The sequence below is a fragment of the Bos taurus genome, chromosome 1 (assembly GCF_002263795.3).
Source record: "Bos taurus isolate L1 Dominette 01449 registration number 42190680 breed Hereford chromosome 1, ARS-UCD2.0, whole genome shotgun sequence".
Classification (NCBI taxonomy): Eukaryota; Metazoa; Chordata; class Mammalia; order Artiodactyla; family Bovidae; genus Bos; species Bos taurus.
The window spans coordinates 130,317,532-130,344,470 of NC_037328.1; the positions used below are offsets into that span (position 1 = coordinate 130,317,532).

Consider the following 26,939-nt stretch of genomic DNA (forward strand, 5'->3'; position numbering starts at 1 on the left):
AGTAGAAAAAACAATTCTTATATATATGTTAATAATATAAAGGCAAGCCTAAAAAGGCAAGGGTTAAATTGTATAGAAAAGGATAATAAATTTAGGCCCTCTCCAAAAGTGTAATTTATAAGAGAAAAATGTTGCAGTAAGGAATAATTCTTGAGAAGTTAAGATTTGATGGTGAATTACAAAATTATAAAAGCTTGTTTGAATATCTGAAGGTAGAGGTGGTTTAATAAAATTTCTTAGGACAGTGTTGCTGCTGCTGCTAAGTCGCTTCAGTCATGTCCGACTCTGTGCGACCCCATAGACGGCAGCTCACCAGGCCCCGCCGTCCCTGGGATTCTCCAGGCAAGAACACTGGAGTGGGTTGCCATTTCCTCCTCCAATACATGAAAGTGAAAAGTGAAAGTGAAGTCGCTCAGTCGTGTCAGACTCTTAGCGACCCCATGGACTGCAGCCTACCAGGCTCCTCCGTCCATGGGATTTTCCAGGCAAGAGTACTGAGTGGGGTGCCATTGCCTTCTCCAAGACAGTGTTAGATTTCCAAAAATTTACAAAGATTGCCCAGAGTTCCTATATACTCTGCATCCAGTTTCTCTTATTAACATTACCGTGGTACATTTGTTACATTGATAAACCAGTGTTGATAAATTGTTATTAATTGAAGTCCATGTTTTATTTGGATTTCTTTGGACTTTAATGTAGTTTTTCTGTTTTTGAATTCCACCCAAAATACCACATTGCATTTAGTTGCTGTATTTCCTGAAAGGTCCTTTTGCTTCCCTGGTGGCTCAGACAGTAAAGCGTCTGCCTGTAATGTGGGAGACCTGGGTTCGATCCATGGGTCAGGAAGATCCCCTGGAGAAGGAAATGGCACCCCACTCCAGTGCTCTTGCCTAGAAAATCCCATGGACAGAGGAGCCTGGTAGGCTACAGTCCATGGGGGTCGCAAAGAGTCAGACATGACTGAGTGACTTAACTTTCCTTTTCCTTTCCTTTCTTTTAGCTGACAGTTTCTCAGATGTTCTTTATATTTGAAAACGTTGATAGTTCTGAGGAATACGGATCAGGTATTTTTGCCATGGTATCCTTTAATTGGATTTCTCTGATTTTTTTATGATTAGACTAGTGTTATGAAATTTTGGGAGGAAGACTTCAGAGATACAGTGCCATTTTCATCACATACTGTCAACATGCATTGTTTGGATTTTTTTTTTTTTGATTGGGCGAAGTGGCTTTATTAGAGAAAGCCAAGATTACAGAGGACTTAAGAGTTGGCACTGGGGCTCTTCTTGCCAAAGGTGGGCACAACTTTGACAAAGCATGGGTTGTAGTAAGTACCCCTCTTGGCCTGGCCCCATCTTCTTTTTCTCTCATTTGTCCACCTTGGGAGTCTGACCTCTTACTTTGCCAGCACAGTCCAAGGAACCATGGACTTTACCTCCAAGCATGCGGCCAACTACTTCCAGAGTGCTCAGAGCCTCCACCTCACACTGGCCCAGGGTAACCTCATCCTCTAGGGGTGTGCCTGCCAGGAGCAGGACTTGATCTTCTGGAGGGAGCAATGCCCTCCAACGAGGCTACATGAGCCTTGATCTGAGCGACCATCTCCTGGCCGGTCACCTTGAGAGTGTGTAGCTCCTGGCTCTGAGCATGTTGGTGACTAGATTGTGGACAGCACTGCCAGTACCCCGAAGATGGAGTCAAGAAAGGAAAGAGAGAGGGCGCGCACGTGCTCTCCGCCTGCTATGTGCTGTGTCACTCAACATGACTTGTTGATGTGGCTGGTGATCACCTGGCTGAGAAGGTGCTTGTCAGGTTTCTCCCTTGTAAAGTTGTTTTCTTCCTCTTTTCATGTTATACTCTTTGAATGAACGAGTATACGCTTTGAATGAAAGATTATACGCTTTGAATGAAAGAACTGGGTGTGGCCCACTCTTAAGGAGAGGGGAGCTGTGCTCCATGTCTTTGAGGAGTGGGCTGATTGTACATAAATTCTTCCTCATGGTATATATGTCTCCTTCCCCACCCCCATTTATTAGCTTATTTGGTCATTTATATTATTATGGATTTGTGGATATTTATTTTATAGTTTAGGTTATAATCCAGTACTACTTGCTTTATTGTGTTGTTCAAAATGTTCCAGCTTGGCTACTGGGAATTTTTTGGTTGACTCCTATTTCCTTTTGACATTGTTGTTGTTTTAGCACTTTCTTACTTTCTTGTACCACAAGATGCTCAGGGCTTATCGTGTTTATTTTCTGCTACACTCCTAGGACCAGTCCTTTCTCCAAGGGACCTTGGTTCCTTTTTTTGGAGGCTGGTATTTAGAAACTAAGATGTGTCTCAAACTACTGCACAATTGCACTCATCTCACACGCTAGTAAAGTAATGCTCAAAATTCTCCAAGCCAGGCTTCAGCAATATGTGAACCGTGAACTGACTGATGTTCAAGCTGGTTTTAGAAAAGGCAGAGGAACCAGAGATCAAATTGCCAACATCCGCTGGATCATGGAAAAAGCAAGAGAGTTCCAGAAAAGCATTTATTTCTGCTTTATTGACTATGCCAAAGCCTTTGACTGTGTGCATCACAATAAACTGGAAAATTCTGAAAGAGCTGGGAATACCAGAACACCTGATCTGCCTCTTGAGAAATTTGTATGCAGGTCAGGAAGCAACAGTTAGAACTGGACATGGAACAACAGACTGGTTCCAAATAGGAAAAGGAGTTCGTCAAGGCTGTATATTGTCACCCTGTTTATTTAACTTATATGCAGAGTACATCATGAGAAACGCTGGACTGGAAGAAACACAAGTTGGAATCAAGATTGCCGGTAGAAATATCAATAACCTCAGATATGCAGATGACACCACCCTTATGGCAGAAAGTGAAGAGGAACTAAAAAGTCTCTTGATGAAAGTGAAAGTGGAGAGTGAAAAAGTTGGCTTAAAGCTCAACATTCAGAAAACGAAGATCATGGCATCTGGTCCCACCACTTCATGGGAAATAGAGGGGGAAACAGTGTCAGGCTTTATTTTTGGGGGCTCCAAAATCACTGCAGATGGTGACTGCAGCCATGAAATTAAAAGAGCTTACTCCTTGGAAGGAAAGTTATGACCAACCTAGATAGCATATTGAAAAGCAGAGACGTTACTTTGCCAACAAAAGTCCGTCTAGTCAAGGCTATGGTTTTTCCTGTGGTCATGTATGGATGTGAGAGTTGGACTGTGAAGAAGGCTGAGCGCCGAAGAATTGATGCTTTTGAAGTGTGGTGTTGGAGAAGACTGTTGAGAGTCCCTTGGACTGCAAGGAGATCCAACCAGTCCATTCTGAAGGAGATCAGTCCTGGGATTTCTTTGGAAGGAATGATGCTAAAGCTGAAACTCCAGTACTTGGCCACCTCATGCGAAGAGTTGACTCATTGGAAAAGACCCTGATGCTGGGAGGGATTGGGGGCAAGAGGAGAAGGGGATGACGGAGGATGAGATGGCTGGATGGCATCACTGACTCGATGGACATGAGTCTGAGTGAACTCCGGGAGTTGGTGATGGACAGGGAGGCCTGGCGTGCTGCGATTCATGGGGTCGCAAAGAGTCAGACATGACTGAGCGACTGATCTGATCTGATCTGATTAAGTGTACTTATTATTACTGGTTATCACTGCCCCTAGGCCTTCTTGGCTGACAAAGCAAGAAAATACTCAAGTATATGAACCTGTGAATAAATAATTTCTAAATAGATATTTCTGTTATTTTGTTCTTGAGTTTTAAAATTTTTTGGTTGTGCTGTGAAGCATGCAGGATATTTATTAGTTTCCCAACTAGGGATCAAACCCTTGCCTCCTGCATTGGAAGTGTGGAGTCTTAACCACTGCACCACCAGGGAAGTCCTGTATTTTTTATTTATTTCTTTATTTAAAAATTAAAAAATTTAATAAGGGTTTCTTATTTTAACCATCTCAACCCATTATTAAATTAAACATGAGTTTTTACTGATGTTTCCAACTCTAAATCATTCTAGCGTCTTGTTGCTTAGCTGCCCCACTGCGGTGGTTAGAAATCTGGCTTTTGGTTTTCTTAGCAGTCTTTCAGTATCATATCTTTTTGCCTTTTTATGCTGTTCATGGATTTCTCACGGCAAGAATACCGAAGTGGTTTGCCATTCCCTTCTCCAGTGGAGTGCATTTCATCAGAGCTCCACTGTGACCTGTCCGTCTTGGGTGGCCCTGCATGGCATGGCACACTGTTTCATTGAGTTAGACAAGGAGGTGATCCATGTGATCAGTTTGGGGAGTTTTCTGTGATTGTGGTTTTCATTCTGTCTGTCCTCTGATAGATAAGGATAAGAGGCTTCCGGAAGCTCCTAATGGGAGGGACTGGCTGTGAGGGAATCTGGGTCTTGCTTTGATGGTCAGGGTTCAGTAATCTTTAATCCAATTTTCTGTTGATGGGTGGGGCTGTGTTCCCTCCTTGTAGTTTGGCCTGGCCAAACTATGATAGGGTAATGGTGACAATGGCTGCCTCCTTCAAAAGGGCTTATGTCACATACCACACCTCCCAGGTCTGCTGTAGCCAGAGCCCCTGTCCGTGCATCCGCAGGAGACACTCAGACACTCAAAGGCAGATCTGCCTCAGTCTCTTGTGGGGTCCCTTGGTCCTCGTGCAGACAAGGCTTTGTTTGAACCCTCCGAGTGTCTGGTGGGTTTGGGGTTTGATTGTAAACGTGATTTCACCTCTCCTGCCATCTTGTTGGGGCTTCTCTTTTGCCCTTGGACCTGGGGCATCTTTTTTTGATGGGAATCCAATGTTTTCCTGTATATGGTTGTTCAGTGGTTAGTTGCAATTTTGGAGTTCTTGCAGGAGAAGATGAGTGCACATCCTTCTACTCCACCATTCAGTACCTAAATTATGATGGTGATTAGACAGTGTAAAGGACAAACAGGTTCAAGGGATTAGATTTGATAGAGAGAGTGCCTGAAGAACTATGTAACACTGTACAGGAGGCAGTGATCAAAACCATCCCCAATAAAAAGAAATGCAAAAAGGCAAAATGGTTGTCTGAGGAGGCCTTGCAAATAGCTGAGAAAAGAAGAGAAGCGAAAGGCAAAGGGAAATATATCCATAAGAAAAGGAGAAATATATCCATCTGAATGCAAAGTTCCAAAGAATAGCAAGGAGAGATAAGAAAGCCTTCTTAAGTGCTCAATGCAAAAAAATAGAGGAAAGCAATAGAAAGGGAAAGACTAGAGATCTCTTCAAGAAAATTAGAGATACCAAGGGAACATTTCATGCAAAAATGGGCACAATAAAGGACAGAAATGGTATGGACCTAACAGAAGCAGAAGATACGAGGAAGAGGTGGCAGGAATACAGAGAAGAACTTACAAAAAAGATCTTAATGACCCAGATAACCACCCATCACACTAGATGGTGTGATCACTCTCCTAGAGCCAGGCATCCTGGAGTGTGAACTCAAGGGGGCCTTAGGAAGGATGACTATGAACAAAGCTGGTGGAGGTGATGGAATTCCAGCTGAGCTATTTCAAGTCCTAAAAGATGATGCCATTAAAGGGCTACACTCAATATGCCAGCAATGTACAGTGTAATGTATGTAATTGTGTTTTAAAAAACCCTAAAATTCTAAGGAGTCAGAAGTCAGTGTGAGCTGGACTAGTAAGGGACTGCGTCCTGGAAGTCAGACTTGAATTAAGTCTTGAAGGATTTGGTGATTAAATTTTCTTAATTGAGGGATGGGACAAAATCTAGATTGTTAGGCAGAAAGGGAGCTAGTGCCAGAGACAAGTGGAGATAATCTTATCTGATAAGGGAAGGAGGAAAAGGATTTAAGGAATGCCACCCCCCTCTGCCCCCCCCAACCCCTGCCAGTGTACCTCTACTTAATGTAATATGTCAACTCAGTCATTCCTGGGATGCTTCATTCTGGTGACCACATAACATAAGGTATCATGTGACTGACTTAGTGAATGTGATAGTGATGTTTCTTCTGAATGTTTTTTTTCAAGTCTCAAAAATAACTGAAGATTTTATAAGCAAACCATTGATGTGCTTATAATTGTGTTTTAACATACCTGTCTGTTAGTCTATATAGAAACTATTGCCCTGCCTATGTTAAGGAAATTCTGGTTCTGTTTATAAGGGGAAGAATCCTTTTGAAATGGAAAGTTGACTTCATAATGCTGATTTTAATACTTACTGAGTTTTCTAAAGGCTGATGCTTAAAGTATGCTGGGAAAGAAATTACAGAACTTAAGAATTCTTAAGGAATTGTATATCATGCATTCAATGACCAGACTTTAGCTGATTTTATAGAGATGTTCTTAAAAGTTCGTGAGAGTAATAAACACTTAAAGACCATATAAGGCTTTTTGAATAGTTGACATAAAAAACAAAAGTGAGAATGTAGTAAAATTTTAGTGAACATTATGGATAATTTTTGTGAACATCTCTACCCTTTAGAAGAAAAGCCTGTTTTTTTTTTTTTTTAAATCACAACCCATGGCTTTCAGGATCCTGGTTCCCAGACCAGGGATTGAACCTTGGCCCTGGGAGTGAATATGCTGAGTCCTAACCACTGGACGGCCAGGGAATTCCCAGAAAAGCCTGTTTTTTAAACTATGCCATTAATATAGTTCTGTGAACCTTGTTCTAAGGGTATGCCAAAGTGAATGTCTTTGTGTGGTGGCCATATTTACAGGTTGTGGTGCCAATGAAAAATATGTTGTGATTTTAACTACTGAAAGTTTAAGTAATCTACTTTTATAAAACATAATAGGAACTGGGAAATTATTTTAATGGCTGTTTTCTAAAATATTCACAGGGCTTTTTCTTTTCAAGAGGTCAAATAATTTGTCAGGTTATTTCTGTTATTTCTTTATCTAGAAAATGATAACAGTGTTAACCCATTTGTTGTTAAGTGATCTAACAGTAATTGAATGCTTTGCTAATACGATGTGGAATACTAATGAGCTGACTCTGGTTAAAATTCAGACCTTGGGAATGCCAGATTGTTCTTCAGAGAGGTTCGGGATTTCCTAGGCACACAAGTTAGAGATTTCATGAAAACTGTGGCAGGGAACCTCTGCATTTTAGAGCTTTATTTTAGTTGAGTAATAGGGACCTAGAGAAGGAGGCTACCAGCTCTAGGGTGTGCAGGCTGCAATGGATTCCCTAGGGCACATAGGGAAGCTCTTCATTGAATTTACCCTTCTCACGCCTGAGAATTGTTGCAAGAGCTTTTCTAATTACTTGGTTAGCCTGACATCCACCCTAACCCTGTTCCAGGCTTTACTGCAAAAGAATTTCTCTCTGGCACAGGTACTTCTTCAGATATCAGATATTGGAAGCTATTTTACTGTAGATATATTTTTAAATCTAAGGAGGTTAGAAAGATTGTGTTTTTGATTTTGTGTTGTTCAGTTCAGTTCACTCACTTAGTCGTGTCTGACTCTTTGCGACCCCATGAATCGCAGCACGCCAGGCCTCCCTGTCCATCACCATCTCCTGGAGTTTACCCAAACTCATGTCCATCGAGTTGGTGATGCCATCCAGCCATCTCATCTTCTCTCGTCCCCTTCTTTTCCTGCCCTCAATCCCTCCCAGCATCAGGGTCTTTTCCAATGAGTCAGCTCTTAGCATGAGGTGGCCAAAGTATTGGAGTTTCAGCTTTAGCATCAGTCCTTCCAATGAACACTCAGGACTGATCTCCTTTTGGATGTACTGGTTGGATCTCCTTGCAGTCCAAGGGACTCTCAAGAGTCTTCTCCAACACCACAGGTCAAAAGCATCAATTCTTCGGCGCTCAGCTTTCTTTACAGTCCAACTCTCACATCCATACATGACCACAGGAAAAACCATAGCCTTGACTAGACGGACCTTTGTTGGCAAAGTAATGTCTCTGCTTTTGAATATGCTGTCTAGGTTGGTCATAACTTTCCTTCCAAGGAGTAAGCGTCTTTTAATTTCATGGCTGCAGTCACCATCTGCAGTGATTTTGGAGCCCCCCAAAATAAAGTCTGATACTGTTTCCACTGTTTCCCCATCTATTTCCCATGAAGTGATGGGACCAGATGCCGTGATCTTCGTTTTCTGAATGTTGAGCTTTAAGCCAACTTTTTCACTCTCCTCTTTCACTTTCATCAAGAGGCTTTTTAGTTCCTCTTCACTTTCTGCCAGAAGGGTGGTGTCATCTGCGTATCTGAGGTTATTGATGTATCTCTAAGCAATCTTGATTCCAGCTTGTGCTTCTTCCAGCCCAGCGTTTCTCATGATGTACTCTGCATAGAAGTTAAATAAATGAAAATATGTAGCCTTGACATACTCCTTTTCCTATTTGGAACCAGTATGTTGTTCCATGTCCAGTTTTAACTCTTGCTTTCTGACCTGCATATAGGTTTCCCAAGAGGCAGGTCAGGTGGTCTGGTATTCCCATCTCTTTCAGAATTTTCCACTGTTCGTTGTGATCCACACAGTCAAGGGCTTTGGCATAGTCAATAAAGCAGAAATAGATGTTTTTCTGGAACTCTCTTGCTTTTTCCATGATCCAGTGGATTTTGCCAATTTGATCTCTGGTTCCTCTGCCTTTTCTAAAACCAACTTGAACATCTGGAAGTTCACGGTTCACATATTGCTGAAGCCTGGCTTGAAGAATTTTGAGCATTACTTTACTAGCATATGAGTGAGTGCAATTGTGCGGTAATTTGAGCTTTCTTTGGCATTGCCTTTCTTTGGTATTGGAATGGAAACTGACCTTTTCCAGTCCTGTGGCCACTGCTGAGTTTTCCAAATTTGCTGGCATATTGAGTGCAGCACTTTCACAGCATCATCTTTCAGGATTTGAAATAGCTCCACTGGAATTCCATCACCTCCACTAGCTTTGTTCATAGTGATGCTTTCTAAGGCCCACTTGACTTCACATTCCAGGATGTCTGGCTCTAGGTCAGTGATCACACCATTGTGATCATCTGGGTTGTGGAGATCTTTTTTGTACAGTTCTTCTGTGTATTTTTGCCACCTCTTCTTAATATCTTCTGCTTCTGTTAGGTCCATACCATTTCTGTCCATTATCGAGCCCGTTTTTGCATGAAATGTTCCCTTGGTATCTCTGATTTTCTTGAAGAGCTCTCTAGTCTTTCCCATTCTGTTGTTTTCCTCTATTTCCTTGCATTGATCGCTGAGGAAGGCTTTCTTATCTCTCCTTGCTATTCTTTGGAACTCTGCATTCAGATGTTGATATCTTTCCTTTTCTCCTTTGCTTTTCACTTCTCTTCTTTTCACAGCTATTTGTAAGGCCTCCCCAGACAGCCATTTTGCTTTTTTGAATTTCTTTTCCATTGGGATGGTCTTGATCCTTGTCTCCTGTAGGATGTCATGAACCTCCGTCCATAGTTCATCTGGCACTCTGTCTATCAGATCTAGTCCCTTAAATCTATTTCTCACTTCCAGTGTATAGTCATAAGGGATTTGATTTAGGTCATACCTGAATGGTCTAGTGGTTTTCCCTAACTTTCTTCAATTTAAGTCTGAATTTGGCAATAAGGAGTTCCTGATCTTAGCCATAGTCAGCTCCCGGTTTTGTTTTTGCTGACTGTATAGAGCTTCTCCATCTTTGGCTGCAAAGAATTATAATAATCAGTCTGATTTTGGTGTCGACCATCTGGTGATGTCCATGTGTAGAGTCTTCTCTTGTGTTGTTGGAAGAGGGTTTTTGCTATGACCAGTGTGTTCTCTTGGCAGAACTCTATTAGCCTTTGCTGTTCTTCATTCTGTACTCCAAGGCCAAATTTGCCTGTTACTCCAGGTGTTTCTTGACTTCCTACTTTTGCATTCCAGTCCCCTGTAATGAAAAGGACATCTTTTTTGGGTGTTAGTTCTAGAAGGTCTTGTAGGTCTTCATAGAACTGTTCAACTTCAGCTTCTTCAGCATTACTGGTCGGGACATAGACTTGGATTACTGTGATATTGAATGGTTTGCCTTGGAAACAAACAGAGATCATTGTGTTGTTTTTGAGATTGCATCCAAGTACTGCATTTTGGACTCTCTTGTCGACTATGATGGCTACTCCATTTCTTTTAAGAGATTCCTGATCACAGTAGTAGATATAATGATCATCTGAATTAAATTCACCAATTCTCATCCATCTTAGTTTGCTGATTCCTTGAATGTCGATGTTCACTCTTGTCATTTCCTGTTTGACCACTTCCAATTTGCCTTGATTCATGGACCTGACATTCCAGGTTCCTATGCAACATTGCTCTTTACAGCATCGGACCTTGCTTCTATCACCAGTCCCATCCACAACTGGGTGGTGTTTTTGCTTTGACTCCATCCCTTCATTCTTTCTGTAGTTATTTCTCCACTGATCTCCAGTAGCATATTGGGTACCTACTGACCTGGGGAGTTCCTCTTTCAGTATCCTATCTTTTTGCCTTTTCATACTGTTCATGGGGTTCTCAAGGCAAGAATACTGAAATGATTTGCCATTCCCTTCTCCAGTGGACCACATTCTGTCAGACCTCTCCACCATGACCCATCTGTCTTGGGTGGCCCCCTACCCCATGATTTAGCTTCACTGAGTTAGACAAGGCTGTGGTCCGTGTGATCAGATTGGCCTGTTGTCTGTTATTGTAGTTTCAGTCTGTCTGCCCTCTGATGCCCTCTCTCAGTGCCTGCCGTCTTACTTGGGTTTCTCTTACCTTGGATGTGGGGTATCTCTTCATGGCTGCTCCAGCAAAGCAGAATAGCCCATAAATGCTGATAATGGCTTAGACTGAGGCTGGGCCAGGGACAGTGGGAGTGTTGGTTGAATTTGGTATGTTTTGAGCTCAAAGCCCCTTTTTTTTGTTGTCCTTTCCTCTGAGATGTTGTTTGACAGGGGAGCAGACAGGAGGATATCAGTAGTTTACATTGTAAAAATATTGGAAACAATTTGTTGTTGTTTAGTGGCTAAGTCATGTCCAACTGTTTTGTGACCCCATAGACTGAAGCCCACCAGGCTCCCCTGCCCATGGAATTCTCCAGGCAAGAATACTCGAGTGGATTGCCATTCCTACACCAGGAGATCTCCCGACCCATGGATTAATTCCGTGTCTACTCCATTGGTAGGCAGATTCTTTACCACTGAGCCGCCTAACAGTGGTATATCCACAGAATGTTTATACCATTGGTATATCCAGATGTTGAAAAAAAGAATGAGGAATATGCCCATGAACTGATATAATGTGATTTACAGGATCTATTGCTAAAGGAAAAAAAGCCTAAAATCCAAGTACAGAGAAATGACTATTTTTATGTTAATTTGGTTAACTAAGATATATTTAAAAGGCATCTTTCAAGTTTGCATTTCTCCTTGTTTCCCAGTTTTTACCAGTGTTTGATAAAATTTGAAATCTCATCTTGAATTGTAAACACTTGTCACACAGTTCTTTGGTGTATGTGAGTAGTTAATTGTTCTCTTCTCTGTCCTTTTCCTTGGGTCACATGGAATAGCCCATGTGGGAATGCTTGTATAAGTTAGTGTTTGAGACTCTGGGAGAAATGCTTGGTTCCTATAACCCTCTCTACCTTCTTGCAAAATGTTGTATGTACTTATTTTTTGTTATCATTATATATTATAATTTCTTTAAAATAAGAGAAGAACAAAAGGTTGTGAAAATTTAGCACTGTACCATCAGCTATTTTTTACTTCATTATATTTTTTTGCCACTCTGCAGAGCATTTGGGATACTAATAATGATAATAATTACTTTTATTATTTTGGCCATGGGGCAAGCAGGATCTTAGTTCTCTGACCAGGAATCAAATGAACACACTCTCCCCTGCCCCCCAGTAATGGAAGCTCAGATTATTAACCACTGGACTGCTGGGGAAGTCACTTTATTTTATTACTGTTTAATAGACATACTTAATTTTTACATAGTTTTATGTAACACTTCTGAAGTGAGTGACATGTTTTCTAAATATTTTCATCAGCTTTATGTCTATAGAAGCCTTATATCTAAGATACTGATGATATTTCAGTAAGAAAAAGTGTTATTGGAGTTGCTGTTTTCTTCAAAACAGGGATGGAATGAAGTAAAATGCCTTTGGAGTGAAGCAGAACATTAAATGGGAGTTTAGCTACATGTGCAGTTTAATTCACTAAGTGAACATTTTTTTATTACCTGATGTAATTAGTCATTTTGCAGGTACTTGGATTGTAAATTTGAATGTTACTCTCTACTTGTCCTGCAAGGGATATAAGCAAAGTAGTTATTTGTAATGCACTGTGATAAATGAAATAGAAGCCACAGCAGGATCCCATGGGAGTGAGCCTTGGGGGCTCAGAAAGGGCTCTAGAGAGAATGTCACTGACCTGGGGCGGGTGTATAGGATCTGGCCTGCTGGACAGGGTGATGGAATGGGCACCATCTGCACCAGCACCAGAGGTTTATACTCCAAACTCTCATACTTAATCTTGTTGTTACCAGAATTTAGTCAAATTATGTCTTGTATTTTAGGTAAATGAGAGATGCACTGTGGAGGACAGTTCAAAATAGGGGTTATCTCATTGTTTTAGTTTAAGGAGGAGATACTATTCGTGTCCCTTAGTTCTGAGATAAGAATACTTACAGCTCAAACAGGCAGGATTTTATTAAGCAGGCAGTTTTTGTAACGACAGACTAGTTACAGCTCTGTTACAGCTCAAGCAGGGTGCAGGCAGTGAACCCTAGAAATGTGAGCGCAGGCAGACCTCTGAAGGAGTGCCCCAATCCCTCCTGGCTTTCCTTTCTATACTGTCTCCTCCCCCTGGAGCCTGATTGCTCAGCCCTATGCAAAATAAGGCTTGTACTTGCCAACAAAATGGGCATACACTCAAGGCCAATCAGGGAAGGGGGCATGTTTTCCTGCCAGAGGTTCTCATTCTGGTCCTCAGCCTCCTCTTTCCTGGGCTTTTTTTTTTTTTTTCTTTTCTTTTGCGTGCCCTCTCAGTGGTTCTTCTAGCCATGCCCATCTTGGACTTCTTTTTATATTCCAGCTACCTAACATTGGTGTGTTTGTGTGTGTGTGTGTGTTCAGTCATGTTTGACTCTGCAACCCCAGGAACTGTAGCCCACCAGGCTTCTCTCTCCATGGAATTTTCCAAGCAAGAATACCCAAGGAGTGGGTTGCCATTTCTGACTCCAGTGAATCTTCCTGACTCGGGGATTGAACCTGAGTCTCTTGAGTTGACTGCATGGGCAGGTGGATTGTTAACCACTCTACCATCTGGGAAATAGAACTCTAAATGCTCCCTTTTGTATGTCCCTTTATTTATTAGACCATAATTTAGTTGTTAGGGTGAATTAATGGTGAGTAGAAATGACTAGCCCTTGGGCCTATAAGTGGGAGTGCAAGACCGTTTCAGTGAGTCTTTTGTTCAGAAGAGTCTTGAGGTTTTATGTAACTAGAGGAGAGGAGGTTGACCCGACTCCGAGAGAAGCAAAGTGGAATTTTGGGAGAAAATGTACTTTCTTAAGGAGGCTAGTGTTAGAGATGATGACAAGCCAGGTAGATGTGCTCACACTACAAGACTTCAGTGAGATGGATACTGCTGTTGCCTCAGTTACAGATACTGTAAAAGAATAGTTTCTGTCATCATATGTGTATGGTGGTAGTATTTGGACCCTAATTTGGTTTATTAATTTACTAATCTGCAGTCTATGGGATCGCGAAGAGTCGGACAGGACAGAGCGACTTCACTTTCACTTTTCACTTTCATGCATTGGAGAAGGAAATGGCAACCCACTCCAGTGCTCTTACATGGAGAATCCCAGGGACGGGGGAGCCTGGTGGGCTGCCATCTATGGGGTTGCACAGAGTTGGACACGACTGAAGCGACTTAGTATATATAGTATGTATAATCTATGTATAGACTGGGCCCCCAGGCGAAGAATTGCCTGCCAGTGCAGGAGATACACGAGACTCAGTTTCTATCACTGAGTCACGAAGATGCCCTGGAGAAGGAAATAGAAACCCACCCCAGTATTCTTGCCTGGAAATTCGCATGGACAGAGGAGCCTGGCGGGCTGTGGTCCATGGGGTCACAGAGTTGGACATAGCTTATTGACCACACCACCACCACCACCAATCTATATATATTGGTTTTCCCATGATCTTAAAAAACATTTCCAATATACAAACTATTCTGCCGCTAGCCCTCAGCCACCCTGTTCCTATTTATGACATTCCTCCAAAACTCCCTCTTTCCAGGAAAACTTGTTTATTAGCCTTTAATGTGGTCTTCTTGGAGAAGGCAATGGCACCCCACTCCAGTACTCTTGCCTGGAAAATCCCATGGATGGAGGAGCCTGGTAGGCTGCAGTCCATGGGGTCGCTAAGAGTCAGACACGACTGAGCAACTTCCCTTTCACTTTTCACTTTCATGCATTGGAGAAGGAAATGGCAACCCGCTCCAGTGTTCTTGCCTGGAGAATCCCAGGGCGGGGGAGCCTGGTGGGCTTCCGTCTATGGGGTCGCACAGAGTCGGATACGACTGAAGTGACTTAATCAGTTAGCAGTGTAGTCTTCTAGAATTTCTATATATAAATAAAGGCAATAAAAATAGAGACACTTTTTCCTGTCTATCCAAAAAGGTCACCGATTCCAAAAGTACGGTGTTACACCTATTGATCTGCAGATTGGTCTTCTTACCCTTCCCTTTGTACTTTGTGTTTTTTACTTAACAAACGACCCTTCCCTTTGTATGTTGTGTTTTTTACTTAACAATGGAGATCTTTACAGAAGATCTTCCTGTAGAGTAGTTTTGTTTCATTTTCCAGTATATAGTTTTTGTTTTGTATGATTTCCCTTTGATAATTTATTTAACCAGTTCTCTGTTGACTTGTTTCTGTTTTTTCATTTTTGTAACAGTGTTACAATGAAGTACCTTGTACATCTGGCATTTTGCCTGTATGCAAGTAAATAATTATGGAATGAATTCAGATGTGGTATTACTAATAAACGGCCATATACCTTTGTAATTTTTATAGATATTGCTAGGTTGCCCTTATGTTTGCACCCTGACTCTCCCACCAGTGAAAAGGGATAATTTGTGTTTCTTTCCTCCTTCCCCAGCTTTATTGAGATTTAATTGACATAAAACATGTTTGAATTCAAGGTGTGCAGTGTGATAATTTGATATAGGTATATATTGCAAAAGATTTACCACAATAAGGTTCTTTAAAATATCCATCACATAATTTACATACTTACTGTTCTGTTCTTAAGGTGGGTGATGTGTATTTACTCACAGCCTTGCCATCAATGTACCATGACAAAGAGGTTGAAAATTGGGTCTAAGTATAGTCTTAATTTGCATTTTTCTAATGAGTGAGGTTAAGAGTCTGTCCATAGTTTCAAGACTCCTCCCCTTTCCCCCTGCTTTTTTCTGTGACTTTAACTATTTTACGGGTTTTGAAGCAGAAATTGTTTTATACATTTATACATTTTTTTTCCTCATTCAAGTTTAACAGGTACAGCAGAGTGTATAAATCTTAAGCATGTAGTAAGGTTTGATTTTTATAAGCCTCTGACACTCAATCTGGATTTTTTTTGGTGATTTTTTTACCAGAAGATGTCAACAAAAGTTTCAGACAACAGCCAAGATGGTTTTTTTTCCTTTTCGGATGGTCTTTCCGTGATTTGTGCACTGAAATGTTAAACGGTTGTAGTTGTCTCATTGGGCTATCAGGAAGAAGAACCAGGTTCACAGGAGGCATTCCTGCTACCTGGTAGTGACTGTAAGATGCATTCTGTGTCAGAGGTGTTCAAATGCAGAAAACACTTCATCTTAAAAATGATGAAATACATTAGATAATGTCAGATTGTTTTCCTTAGAGTTCATACTAATTTACACTGTCAACAGGAAGGTAAAATGTTTTGGTTGTTTCACATAATCTCAAATAAGTTGATACTGTCAGATCTTTTTTCTGTCTAACATGTAATATAGTGGTTCACTGTTCTTTTCCTCCTTTTAATTTTTTTTTCAGTGAAGTCTAACTCATACAGTAAATGGCAAAAAATCATCAATGTATAATATCATGATTTTATCTCAAAGTAAATAGATCCATGTAACCACCACCAAGAAGTAGAACATTGCCAAGAGCCTACTTGTGTGCCACCTCCCAGCCCACTTACTTCTGCTTGTTTCTTTCCCAAAGAAGTCACTATTCTGAAAGCTAACACCCTAGAATCAGTTTTGCCCATTTTTTTGAATGTTTTGTACATGAATCATGCAGTAGGGGTACCTTTGTATCTGATGTCTTTTATTTAACAATATGCTGGTGACACCCGAAACTAATACTGTAAACAAACAAAACAAACCAATATGTCAGTGCCACCAGGGAAGGGAAAACGGAAATACTTTACATTTGAGAATGGCATTATTTTCAAAAGGAACCACTTTTTTCATGATCGAGGCCATAATGATGGGGAGGGGAATGGTCAGAAACCAGGAGCCCAAATTAGGATTCTCATACTGCCTTGCCCCAGCTGGATGACTTTGAGATCACATGAACTCAGTGACTATAATGATCCCTACTCCAGTTACATGAGAGGCTTTCTATGAGGATTCTCTGAAATAGTACATGTGAAAATGCTCAGCATTGAAACAATGGTGATGTTGTTACTTTAATTCCGATTGTGATGGTATTAAAAGGTGGGGGCCTTTAGAAGATAATCAGATCATAAGTTAGAGCTCTCATTATGGCATTAAAAGTGTGTGTTAGTCTGTCAATCAGATCTGACTCTCTATGGACCCCATGGACTATATAGCCTGCGAGGCTCCTCTGTCCATGGAATTCTCCAGGCAAGAATACTAGAGTGGGTTGCCATTTCCATCTCCAGGGGATCTTCCTGATGCAGGGATTGAACCCGGGTCTCCCGTGTTGCAGGCAGATTCGTGACCATCTGAGCTACCGGGAAGCTCCATTACGGCATTAGTGTCCTTATAAAAAGAGTTGAGAGAGCTTGCCGCTTCTCTTCTGTTGTGGGCCATATGAAGATACAATGAGAAGATGGTGATCTGTAAACCATGAATAGGTCCCTCAGCTAGAACCTGACCATGATGGCAGCCTAATTTCAGACTTCCAGCTTCTGGAACTGATATTTTTTGTTTAAGTTGATCTCCCTCTTCTAAAAAAGAGAAAACTCCAATATATTTGTAACATTTATCCTTGTTAAGTGTCATTGTGAGTTGTTCCATGTGGCTTAGTAAAATGAACAAAAATATGTTCTCATTCCTACAGTGTCTAAGAGTGATTCCCACTATTTGTGTATGTTTGAATCACTTATGATTTTTATTTTATTGAGGAGTTTGCAAATCATTTTTATTGCTGAAATATCTTTTTGTAATTCAGATACTCATATCTGAATAGATTTAAAACATATACATCTGTGGTCTTTGAATCCTTTTTCTGAATTATTTATATTTGTAATATGTAATAGATTCCTGTGGTTCAAAGATTAAAAGTATAAAAAAAGTAAAGTCTCCCACTTCTACATGAACTGTCCAGTTCATGTCTACCCCAATTGCCTAACATCTGACTCTACCTAGGAAACTAATATTACTAGTTTCTGTATAATCTTCCATTGTCTTTTACTGTGGTGGTAGTGGTAATTGCTCAGTCGTGACACTCAGTCATGTCTAACTCTTTGGAGTTCCATGGAGTTTGGGCTGCCAGGCTCCTCTGTACTGGAGTGGGTTGTCATTCCCTTCTCTAGGGGGTCTTCCTGACCCAGGGATTGAACGCAGGTCTTCTGCACTGCAGGCAGATTCTTCACCATCTGAGCCACCAGGGAAGCCCAAAGAGAATATGAATATAGATTACATCTTTATCCCTCTGCCCAAAACACATTACAGCAACTATCTGTACATTTTTTTTTGCTTAGCATCTTGCATATTTTTCATGTGTCAGACCATATTTAATTATCTCTAAGGTACTTAATTCATTTTCATTGCAACATAGTATTATACTATGCTAATATATCATTTATCCATTCTGTTTTACATTTGTACTTTTTGGGTAGTCTGAAATAATGCTGCAGTGAGCATTCTAGTAAATATCTTTTGATGAAATGTATACACATTTCTTTTGGATTTATATCTAGGGTGGAATTTCTATGTCATAAAGTAATGTAGATTTCCGTTGCTGTACACTTTCAACAAGCCTGGGTATTATTATTTTCTTTAATTTTTACCCATTCTGATGGGTACACACATGGTATCTTATTGTGGTTTTAATTTTTATTTTCCAGAGTACTAATAAAATTGCCAATTTCCCCCTTTATATTTACTGACTGTATTGGTCCATTCAGAAACTGTATTTTTTAAAAAGCCAGAATATATAATCTCCATCTGTAAAAAGAAAGACTAACAAACTCATACACTAATAGTCTTAATCTGATTATTTCTTGGATAATCAAGAAGTATTCGATTTCATGGGTATCAAAGAAACTTTTTTTGGGAGGAGAGCTGGACCACTCAGCATGTGGGATACCAGCTCCCATGTGATCTCTCACTAGAATTGATTCTGTGCCTTCTGCAGTGGAAATGCAGAGTCCTAAGTTCTTGCCTGGAGAATCCCAGGGATGGGGGAGCCTCGTGGGCTGCTGTCTATGGGGTCGCACAGAGTCGGACACGACTGAAGTAACTTAGCAGCAGCAGCAACCACTGGACCACCAGGGAATTCCCTCAAAGAATATTCTGAGTGTTCTAATTGCATTTTATAAAAATAAGTGTTAGAATAGAGATTACATTCCTTTGATGTAGGGCTAGGACTTTTTGGTAGTATGTGAGGAATGCTCTTGGTCCAGTAGGGAAAGGAGAGAGATGAGCACCTCCACCATGAAGTGATTTTTAGAATTTAATTTTTAATTTTATCATTTTTATGGACTTCCCTGGTGATCTTGTGGTTAAGAATCCCCCTGCTAATGTGGGGGACATAGGTTTGATCACGGGTCCAGGAAGATTACCCATGTCAAAAAGCAACTAAGCCAAACTACTGAAGCCTGAGTGCCTAGAGCCTCTGCTCCTCAACAAGAGAAGCCAATGCAATGAGGAGCCTGTGCATTGCAGCAAAGAGTAGTCCCAGCTCTCCACAACTAGAGAAAGCCTGCACACAGCAATGAAGATCCAGCGCAGCCAAAAATAAGTATTTTAAGAATTGTTATTTTTATTTTTTTCCAAAGTTAATAACTAACTTTATTTATTTTTTAAAATTTATTTATTTATTTTTTTACTTTACAATATTGTATTGGTTTTGCCATACATCAACATGCATCTGCCACGGGTGTACACGTGTTCCCCATCCTGAACCCCCCTACCAGCTCCCTCCCCATACCATCCCTCTGGGTCATCCCAGTGTACCAGCCCCAAGCTTCCTGTATCCTGCATCGAACCTGGACTGGTGATTCATTTCTTATATGATATTATACATGTTTTAATGCCATTCTCTCAAATCATCCCCCCCTCCCTCTCCCACAGAGTTATTTTTAAAATATCAACATTGTTTATTGGTTTATTTTATTGAGATAGTCAGTCTAAAATATTAGTTTGTATTAGTTTGCAGGTATATGTACAACATAATGATTCAAATATTTTATCATTTATACTCCATTTATAGTTCTTGTAAAATATTGACTAAACTCCCTGTGCTGTACAGTATATCCTTGTAGCTTATTTATTTTATGTATAATAGCAACGGTGAAGATCGCTCAGTCGTGTCCGACTCTTTGTGACCCCATGGACTGTAGCCTACCAGGCTCCTCTGTCCATGGGATTTTCCAGGCAATAGTACTGGAGTGGATTGCGATGTCCTTCTCCAGGGAACTTCCGACCCAGGGATTGAACCCAGGTCTCCCATATTGTAGACAGACGCTTAGTCTGAGCAACAGGTCAGTTTATTTCTCTCCCTGAGTTTTTGTGTCGTCATAACAAAGATTTTGCATCAAAGACTAACTATAATTACTATAGCTCAAGCAAGCAGGATTTCTCAGCTCTTGTCTTATTGTAGCAAGAATTTGAAACAACAGACTGGTTACAGCTCAGGCAGACAGAATTTTATTAAGGAGACAGTGGATAGTAAACACCGGAGACTTGGGAGACCTGAAACCCTGAAGGAGAAGCAGCAATCCCTCTTGGCTTTCTTTTTGTACTTCTTCTTGGTTCTACCCTGTGCAAAATAGGGCTTGTACCCGCCACCAGTCAGGAAAGGGAATGCAAATTGGGTGTACGTTCAAGGCCAGTCAGGGAAGGGGTTATGTCTGGGACCCAGCCAAATTGGGCTGTTACATGTTCATCTAGTTGGGCGTGGACTGTTTTGATTGACAGTTGCATGTGACATAACAACAAGCTCTACTATGTCTTTCCGATAATTCAGTCTGTTATAATCAGTTGTATGTATGTGTAGAATATTTATGAACCCATAATGGGTTCCTGGCTGCGTAAGGTTACTTGAGGACACAGCTTTGCATCAGTGGCTCTTGTGTCGGAGTTGGAGAAGCCCCTTTGGCTAGTTTGTATCCACATTGTGCCTGGGGCGCATGGGCGGACTTGGAATGATCTCTGTGGTTATTTTTTGTAGCATATCTGTGAGCTCTCCTGGGCGTGTCTTAGGTGGGGTTTAGAGATCAGCTTGCATCCTTTTCAATAGGCTACTTCTCTGTTGTTCATGCCTAACTTCCTGTGTGTGTTCAGTTCAGTTCAGTCTCTGAGTCGTGTCGGACTCTGCGACCCATGAATCGCAGCACGCCAGGCCTCCCTGTCCATTACCATCTCCCGGAGTTCACTCAAACTCACGTCCATCGAGTCGGTGATGCCATCTCATCCTCTGTCGTCCCCTTTTCCTCCTGCCCCCAATCCCTCCCAGCATCAGAGTCTTTTCCAGTGAGTTACCTCTTCGCATGAGGTGGCCAAAGTACTGGAGTTTCAGCTTTAGCATCATTCCTTCCAAAGAAATCCCAGGGCTGATCTCCTTCAGAATGGACTGGTGGGATCTCCTTGCAGTCCAAGGGACTCTCAAGAGTCTTCTCCAACACCACAGTTCAGAAGCATCAATTCTTCGGCACTCAGCCTTCTTCACAGTCCAACTCTCGCATCCATACATGACCACTGGAAAAACCACAGCCTTGACGAAACTCCGAAATCAGATTGATTATATTCTTTGCAGCCATCCATAGTTCATCAGGCACTCGATCTATTAGATCTAGTCCCTTAAATCTATTTCTCATTTCCACTGTATAATCATAAGGGATTTGATTTAGGTCATACCTGAATGGTCTCGTGGTTTTCCCTACTTTCTTCAATTTAAGTCTGAATTTGGCAATAAGGAGTTCATGATCTGAGCCACAGTCAGCTCCTGGTCTTGTTTTTGCTGACTGTATAGAGCTTCTCCATCTTTGGCTGCAAAGAATATAATCAATCTGATTTCGGTGTTGACCATCTGGTGATGTCCATGTATAGAGTCTTCTCTTGTGTTGTTGGAAGAGAGTGTTTGCTATGACCAGTGCATTCTCTTGGGAAAATTCTATTAGCCTTTGCCCTGCTTCATTCTTTATTCCAAGGCCAAATTTGCCTGTTATTCCAGGTGTTTCTTGACTTCCTACTTTTGCATTCCAGTCCCCTGTAATGAAAAGGACATCTTTTTTGGGTGTTAGTTCTAGAAGGTCTTGTAGGTCTTCATAGAACTGTTCAACTTCAGCTTCTTCAGCATTACTGGTTGGGAAATAGACTTGGATTACTGTGATATTGAATGGTTTGCCTTGGAAACAGAGATCATTCTGTCGTTTTTGAGATTGCATCCAAGTACTACATTTTGGACTCTCTTGTTGACCATGATGGCTACTCCATTTCTTCTGAGGGATTCCTGCCCGCAGTAGTAGATAATAATGGTCATCTGAGTTAAATTCACCCGTTCCAGTCCATTTTAGTTCTCTGATTCCTAGAATGTCGATGTTCACTCTTGCCATCTCCTGTTTGACCACTTCCAATTTGCCTTGATTCATGGACTTAACATTCCAGGTTCCTATGCATCAAACCTTGCTTCTATCACCAGTCACATCCACAACTGGGTATTGTTTTTGTTTTGGCTCCATCCTTTCGTTCTTTCTGGAGTTATTTCTCCACTGATCTCCAGTTGCATATTGGGCACTCACTGACCTGAGGAGTTCCTCTTTCAGTATCCTATCATTTTGCCTTTTCATATGTTCATGGGGTTCTCAAGGCAAGAATACGGAAGTGGTTTGCCATTCCCTTCTCCAGTGGACCACATTCTGTCAGACCTCTCCACCATGACCCGCCCATCTTGGGTGGCTCCACGGGCATGGCTTAGTTTCATTGAGTTAGACAAGGCTGTGGTCCTAGTGTTATTAGATTGACTAGTTTTCTGTGAGTATGGTTTCAGTGTGTCTGCCCTCTGATGCCCTCTTGCAACACCTACCATCTTACTTGAGTTTCTCTTACCTTGGACGTGGAGTATCTCTTCATGGCTGCTCCAGCAAAGCGCAGCTGCTGCTCCTTACCTTGGACGAGGGGTATCTCCTCACTGCCGTCCCTCCTGACCTTGAACGTAGAGTAGCTCCTATTGGTGTGTATTAGATGTTTCCAACTCTTTGCGTGTGTGTGTGTGTGTGTGTGTCTGTGTGTTACTCAATTGTGTCCGATTCTTTGCAACCCTATGGACTAGAGATCTCCATGCTCCTCTGTTCATGGAATTCTCCAGGCAAGAATATGGGGGAGTGGGTTGCCATTACCTTCTCTTGGGGATCTTCCCCCTTCTGGGGGTCTTCCACATAACAATAGTTTGTATTTCTTTATCCCCTGCGGCAGTCACCACCCCCCCATCGTTAGTTTGTATATGTGAGTTTGTTTCTTTTTTATGTTGGAATGTAGATTTTTTTTTTTTTTTTTTAATTTTGACTGTGCTGGGTGTCATTGGGTCTTGCAGGCTTCTCTAGTTGTGGTGCTCTGTGTGGGGGTTTTGGTATCATCATGTGCCGTTCTCAGTGCTTTTGGATGAGCTTTTGAAATTCTCCCCCCCACCCCCACCCCTTTAAAATTTAGGGTTAGGGTTATAGTTAGGGTTAAAGGTTAGAAGTTCTCTTAGTAAGTTCTGTTTTGACAATAAAGTTTTGAGTGGATCTTCATGTGTTAGGTTATTAATAACATTGTTTAAATCTAAAGGATACTAGGAACTTTAAGAATAAATTGTATTTAATTCTGTGTTTGAGTAAGTCAGAGTAATTGACTGTTGAACAAGAGTAAGCAGTATACTTACATTCATTTATAGCCTGTATTAAATTATTTATTACTTTTTGCTTTCCTTTTCTCTTTTCCCTTTTAAATAGACTTTTTTTTTTTTTTTTTGGTTTGTGTTAAAGAGCAGTTTTAGTTTTACAGTAAAATTGAATGGGAAGTGCATAGTTCCCATATATGCAACCTTCCCCCACCCCCCTCCCCCTCACCCGGCCACATAGCCTCCCTCACTGTCAACATCCTGCACCAGCATGTTGGTAATTTTTGAGTTGACTAATTCCCTTACTTTTGGGAAAGTAAGCAGTTTGATATATGTTGACATTACTCTAAAATTATAACATTCCTTTCCTTTTAGAAAGCATATCATTGACCTTATTTCAAAAGCAAAGAAACCAAGACTGGAATTAAATTATTTGCTTCCTAGCCAAATTTTGTTTTGAAGTTTTCAAATGAAGATTTTCAAGTTTAATAGCAACAGTTATGCTCTCCTTTGATTCCTGCTAACATTCAGAAAACGAAGATCATGGCCTCTGGTCCCATCACTTCATGGCAGATAGATGGGGAAACAATGGAAACAATGGCTGACTTTATTTTTCTGGGCTCCAAAATTACTGTAGATGGTGATTGTAGCCATGAAATTAAAAGACGATTGCTCCTTGGAAGGAGAGTTATTTATGACCAACCTAGACAGCATATTAAAAAGCAGAGACATTACTTTGTCAACAAAGGTCCGTCTAGTCAAGGCTATAGTTTTTCCAGTGGTCATGCATGGATGCGAGAGTTGGACTGTGAAGAAAGCTGAGTGCCAAAGAATTGATGCTTTTGAACTGTGGTGTTGGAGAAGACTCTTGAGAGTCCCTTGGACTGCAAGGAGATCCAACGAGTCCATCCTAACGGAGATCAGTCCTGCATGTTCATTGGAAGGACTGATGTTGAAGGTGAAACTCCAATACTTTGGCCACCTGATTCGAAGAGCTGACACATTCGAAAAGACCCTGATGCTGGGAAAGATTGAGGGCAGGAGGATAAGGGGACAACAGAGGATGAGACTGTTGGATTGTATCACTGACCTGATGGACATGGGTTTGGGTGGACTCTGGGAGTTGGTGATGGACAAGAAGGCGTGGCGTGCTGCGGTTTATGGGGTGCAAAGAGTTGGACATGACTGAGCAACTGAACTGACTGACTGGACTGACTGCTACAAATTAGAAAATTTGATTTTACCTAGTATTGGAGAGGACATCTTCATATGCTGCTGGTGAATTGGTAAGGTGATCCAGTTGAAGGCACTTGGGCATTTTTGATAGATGAGAATTTGGATGCCCTGTGACCCACCAGTTTCCCACTTTGCATATCCCAAAGACAGTCTTGTAAAAATATACCTGGCGACTTGAATAGTAATGTTGATAAAAGCAAAAAAGTAAGGCATACATATATTTGTCAACAGAATACATAAATAGATTGTGGCATATTTATATTATGGAATACCATATAAGGCAGTGAAAATGTAACATGGATAAAACATAGAAAAATATTACGTGAAAAAATTCACATCCCCAAATATTTCATTCAGCATACCAGTTTATCAAGCTGAAAAAATGATGATGGGTTGGGGGAGGACACATACCTAAACAAAATACTATTTAAGGACATATGCATATGTGACAGTGTTATATTTTAAAAAATGATGGGATAATACATAATTAGGATGAAGGTTAGGAGGACAGAAGCACTTAGATTATGTTATTGGTGTTCTTATGTGACGTGGTGATTTACAATTTACTGTGTTCATTTTATGCTTGCTTACATTCATCTTTCCATATATTTTGTGTGTGTCAAAGATTACATTAAAGAAGTAAGGGGAAAGCTACTCGTGGTTAGCCACTTATGACGTAGATGGAGGGGTGGCTTGGGAAGTAGAAAGATAACTAGTATATTACAGAAAAGAGGTTTCAAGAAGTAGGAGGTGATCTACATAAGAGATCAGATAGGTGAATAGGATATGAACTTAATTCCCTTTCAGCTCTAACATTTTGTTAAATATTGTGGTTTATGTGTTTTCTTTGTTTTTCCCATATTTAAAATTACGGAGTTATAAGCAATTACGGAGTTATAAGCAATTATGTTATATAAGTGATATTATTATTTTTAATTTAGTCCATTTAGGTATTAATATTTTTTATCTTTACCCTTTTTTCTGTAGTGTATCTTCTAATCTGAAAAAGTCTTCCATGAAAACTTCACTTTCAAAAAAACAAGTAATACCGTCTATTTTTCTAAAACACTGAAATGGGAGCTCTTATTTCAAGGTAAGTATGAGTTTTACATCTTTATCAATTATTTTTTCAGTAGTTAAATATAGAAGGAAGATCTGAATATTGGTTACATTTTAAAATCATTTAGTTCTTCTAGGGTGGACATAGGAAGGAAATTGTAAGCTTTGTTTTAAGATTGATACTTAGGATTATGTTTACCACATATTTTAACACAGCTTCATGAAGGAGAGAGGAGGGGTCAGTGGTATTTAAAGATTTTTAGAGAGGTTAATTAAAAACTGAGAGCTTTTCGAATTTAGCAGTTAAGAGGTCATTGCTGGATGGTTAGAGGCCATTTTCCGTCTATGATTGTTGCTAAAAGTAAGTTTGCAGTAAATAGTGAAGAGAAGTTGAAAAAGTGAACATTTTACCTCTTAAGTGATTTATTAAACCAATATATGGTATGTACTTAGTATGTAGCAATCATTTCTCTAAGCACTGTAGTTATAGTGTATAACTATTAACATACATATATTATATATATGTATGTATAAACCAATATATATCTTGGTTCAAGCTTCTTATAAAGAATTTAATGCCCAAATATTTCCCTCCAGCTTTATTTAGATATAATTGACAGACAACATTGTGTATTTGCTGAACTATTTTTATGCCTTTTTTTTTTACTGTTTTGTGTGTTGATTTACATGGTCTACCCTAGTTATACCATTAACAGGGTCCAGATATTCCGTGCCTGGGTATAACTTGTTTGTTATACGGGGCTCGTAGTCTAGCAGGCAAGTTAGGTGTTTAACAGCACTCATCACTGTGATAAGTGCTGCTAAGTCACTTCAGTCGTGTCCGACTCTGTGCGACCCCATAGACAGCAGCCCACCAGGCTCCCCCGTCCCTGGGATTCTCCAGGCAAGAGCACTGGAGTGGGTTGCCATTGCCTTCTCTGTGATAAGTGCTACAAAAGTGAAATAATGATTACCTGAGTTGGGGGTGGGAGTGGATGTTGGTGGTTTGTGAGTTCATTGAGCAGTATAGATTTAAAAGGCAAGTTTGACAGGGCATATGGAAGAGAGAAATCATGTATATGAATGTAGGATTTTGAGTAGCATAAGAAAAGTAAGGAAACCACAAAGAAAGACTGGTTATTATGGGGCAAGCAGATGGGACTGTAACATGAATTCTGTTAGACCTATTTTGATTTTGGAAGTACAGGTAGAACTTTCAGTGTTTCTCCCTAAATGTGGAAATACGAGACTAAAATTTAGAAAAATGATAATTTAGGGCCCAAAGATACAAACTTTGGAGTAATTCACATGGAGCTTAAGCTGTGGAAGTAGATAACATTTCTAGTATCCTAGCAGAGAGAAAAAGGTAAAGCACAGAACTT

General features: G+C 40.6%; 1 protein-coding gene and 1 pseudogene across 3 annotated transcripts in view; one reads left to right on the top strand and one right to left on the bottom strand.

The window, feature by feature from the left end:
• The window catches only part of PIK3CB (phosphatidylinositol-4,5-bisphosphate 3-kinase catalytic subunit beta), a 179,187-nt gene that overhangs the window by 24,409 nt on the left and 127,839 nt on the right, over positions 1 to 26,939 (top strand). For 2 of the 3 annotated variants that reach the window (NM_001206047.2, XM_059884087.1), the window contains exon 2: positions 25,486 to 25,591. The gene's annotated coding sequence lies outside the window, so the exon portion shown is untranslated. Of the gene's footprint in view, positions 1 to 10,991; positions 11,113 to 25,485; positions 25,592 to 26,939 lie in introns of all 3 variants that reach the window. The other variant, XM_024988896.2, reaches the window with a different exon arrangement.
• LOC132346124 (ubiquitin-like FUBI-ribosomal protein eS30 fusion protein) lies at positions 1,019 to 16,237 on the bottom strand (annotated as a pseudogene).